The sequence below is a fragment of the Gracilinanus agilis genome, chromosome 1 (assembly GCF_016433145.1).
Source record: "Gracilinanus agilis isolate LMUSP501 chromosome 1, AgileGrace, whole genome shotgun sequence".
Lineage (NCBI taxonomy): Eukaryota > Metazoa > Chordata > Mammalia > Didelphimorphia > Didelphidae > Gracilinanus > Gracilinanus agilis.
In genome coordinates this window covers 88,886,894-88,890,437 of record NC_058130.1, presented here as the reverse complement: position 1 = coordinate 88,890,437, position 3,544 = coordinate 88,886,894, and positions in this window count along the sequence as shown.

The following is a 3,544-nucleotide window of genomic DNA, read 5'->3' as shown; positions in this document are numbered from 1 at the left end:
ATATATATGAGATGTGCCATTGTTTCTATGATACCCTAGCCAGCCTGGTAAGGTCAGGAGCTGAGGGTGCCCTCTCCTTGGACCCTATATGATTAAGCCCTAAGGCATTGATCTCTGCCCCTTCAGAGGTGAGAGGATGCCATCTGCCAGGGAGTACCAAAGGGAAGCGGCTCTGTGTGGCCCCCTCACCTTCACTACCTCTCACCCCCAGCAGAGCTATTTTTAAAATTCCCTTTATTAACGCCACTAGGGAGCCTGGGCCCAGGAGAAATTCCAACAAGAGTTTTAAAAGCCCTGGGCCAAGATTTTCACTTCCCATGGGGACCTCGGTCCCTTTTATCCCATTATTGTGGCCCCACTTCCTCCTATGGCTCTTGGGGCAGCTGAAGCATACATTTGCCAACCCTTAGAGGCCAGGAACTAGGAAATTCCCAAGACATTCGAGCCAGAAGAAATCTTGAAGATCATTTGGATCAGGAGTTCTTACAATTTTCTATGTCATGAATCCCTTTGGCAGTCTGGCGAAGACCACGAGCCCCTTCTTGGAATAATGTTTTTAAATCATAAAATAAAATACTTGGGATTACAAAGGAAACCAATTATATATATGAATTCTATATAATTATTATATGTTACATATAATTATCTGTATAATATAAATACATATTCATTATAGACATCTTAAATGATGTTAAAGATGAAGGTTTTTTCCCATCTTCTTTCCCAAATCCCCTTGAAATCTATTCATAGAACCCTTTGGGTGTCCATGGACCCTGACGTCTTTATAGGTACAAAGAAGGACAGTCTAGACTCCAAACCCAGTGGTTTCTTTTTGCCCATCTGTTTATTGCTAATTTCTGTTCTCTCTGCCTGCAGCGACCTCATCTGTCCCTGCCAGCCTCTCCCCCCATGCCAGCCTTGATCTTCACCTGTTGAAGCCCTGCCAGGAGGCCTTCCCTGTCCTGTTCTCCTCTGGGCGCCATCTTCCAAGTACCCCCACCAAGCTGGGAGTGATCACTTCCTTTGGGCCCCTAGTGAGCTTCATATCCTCTTAAGGCCTTTATTTCACTCTCCCATATACTTTAGATGGCAGATAGCTTGGCCTAGGCTGGTTCTTAAAAGCCACCGAGTCCAGGTCCCTCCTTTTGTATCATCAAGGAAGGGTTCAACCCCTGGCATACAGATCCATTTCTCAGAGGGTTCCTGGAGGATGGGGGCATTCATCTGTGTCCACTGCTCCCCCAAACTCCCTCTCAACCCCCTTTGCCTTCCCAAAGCTCAGCCCTCCAAAGGGTTTTGCAGATGCTCAGGAAATGTGGAATGAAGGAACGGATGGTTTCAGGGATTGCAGTTGTTATTCCCAGAACGTCCTTTTCCCATCCCACTCAAGACCCTACCCTGGCCCCATCTTGCCCCTATCAGCTGATCCCTATGGCTTGATTGCTGCTGCCTGGAGTACAATAATGGATTTAAAAGGGTTTTATAGACTCTAAAACACTTTTCAAACATGTAAATGAAAGAGACTATTAGTCACAGACTCTGGGTTTGCTCCAAGGACAGGGAGCTCTGGGTGTGGGTGGTTGGGTAGTTGGGGGTAGGGAGGGGGGGAAGAGAGCTTTGAGGCCTCTGCTTCCTGGCCTGTTTGTGCTGAGGACATTCTGCATCCTTATCCCAACCCCCAACCCCTCCCAGCGGGTATTTTTAGCTCAGCACCCAGTTCAAGCTCAAACCATTTAAGGAGCCATGATCCTAAGGTCAGGAAGACCCAGAGCAGAGCTCCCGTCGGGCAGGGAAGGTCTCATGTCTGATCTTGTGATAGGCAGGGACAAGCCCTTGGGCAGGGATGAGCTCCTCACCTTGGGATGCTTTGAGGGAAGGAGGGGTAGAAGGAGAAGGAATAGCAGGAATAGTTCTCAGATGCTCGGGCCAAGGCCAACTTTAGGGAGGATCCGACTCTAGGCTTACGTTTCTGGCTTCATCGAGAAATCATGGCTTAGTACCTGAGCTTTCCAGAGTAGTGGAATGACAATGGAACTAGCTGTGAGAACTTGGAAAAGTCATTTCTGAGTCTTGGTTTCCTCCAAATAATAACCCTTATACTGTCTATGTCACAATGTTGTTGTGAGGAAAACATGAGCTATAATCCAAGCATCAACTTCTTCATCTGTCAGATGGGAAGGGAATGATTATACTTGTCCCTCTCCCTCAATCTCCATCCCACCCTCTGTTCTCTCTGTCTGTCTGTCTCTTTCTCTGTGTCTGTCTGTCCATCTGTCACCCCTCCCTCTCTCTTTCTCTTCACCTCCTTCCCCTCTTTCTGTCTCCCTCCTTCTCCATCTCACTCCCTCTCTTTGTCTGTCTCTCTCCCTTTTCCCCCTCCTCCCTCCCTCTCTCTCCTCTTTCATTCCTTCTTCCCTCTTTCCTTTCCTTCTTTCCATACATTTTCCCTTCCTTCTCTCTCTCCCAACTTCCTTCCTGCCTGGGTCTCTATCTTGACCAGCAATGAGGTGTAGTGACTGCTCACTGGCTCAATCTTACTGCCCACTGTGGCAGAAGCCTTGGCGTGCTCTGTTTCTGTCCTGGGCCAGTTTCCCCTTCTTAGGCAGCCTGGTGGGGGCCTTCCTCTTCAGAGTGGGCTTACCATATTGATGCCAGATTTAAATCAGACACCCAATCAGCTTTAACCTGACTGTAGCTCATTAATTCAATCTCTCCAAGTCTTAGCTTTCCCAGCAGCAGAAATTTTAACTATCATGCCCAGTGTACCACATCTTTTTCAGATTTATAGAGAGGGGAAACCTTTGTAAATCTGAAAGTGTTATAGAAATAGCATCTCCTTCTGTGATAAGTCCAACCCCAGGCCTTAGGCCTGACATCTCAATTTCCTTCCCATTCCCATGCTTCAGCCAAACTGGGCAGCTCGCCATCCCTTGAATCTGTCGCCTTTGCTTAGGAGGTTCTCTGACCTTAGAATACCTTCTCTTAACAATGTACTGTACACAGTAACAGCAATGTTGTAAGGAAATTGTAAGACTTAGCCACTTTGATCAAGACAGGGATCCACGACAATTCCAAAGGATCCATGATGAAAAATATGATCCACTTCCAGAAAGAGAACTGATGAACTCTGAGTACAAATTGAAGCATATTTTGTTTGACTTTCTTTTATTTTTCTAGGTTTTAAAAAATTAATCTTTTTTTACAATATGACTAATATGGAAATATGCCTTCTCAAGGGTGGAAGGGAGGGAAAGAATGTGAAATTTGAAGTTTTTTAAATGAATGTTAAACATTTATTTACATAGACTTGGGAAATATTTAATAAAATAAATTAAAATATTTTTTAAAAAGGATTTCTCCTTGGATGGCTAAGCAAGTTGTGGTGTCTGAATGCCATTATGTTATGACACATTAAGAAATAATAAAAAGAAGTAGAAGAAGAAGGAGGAGGAGGAAGAAGAGGAGGAGCAGAAAGAAGAAGAAGAAGAAGAAGAAGAAGAAGAAGAAGAAGAAGAAGAAGAAGAAGAAGAAGAAGAAGGAGGAG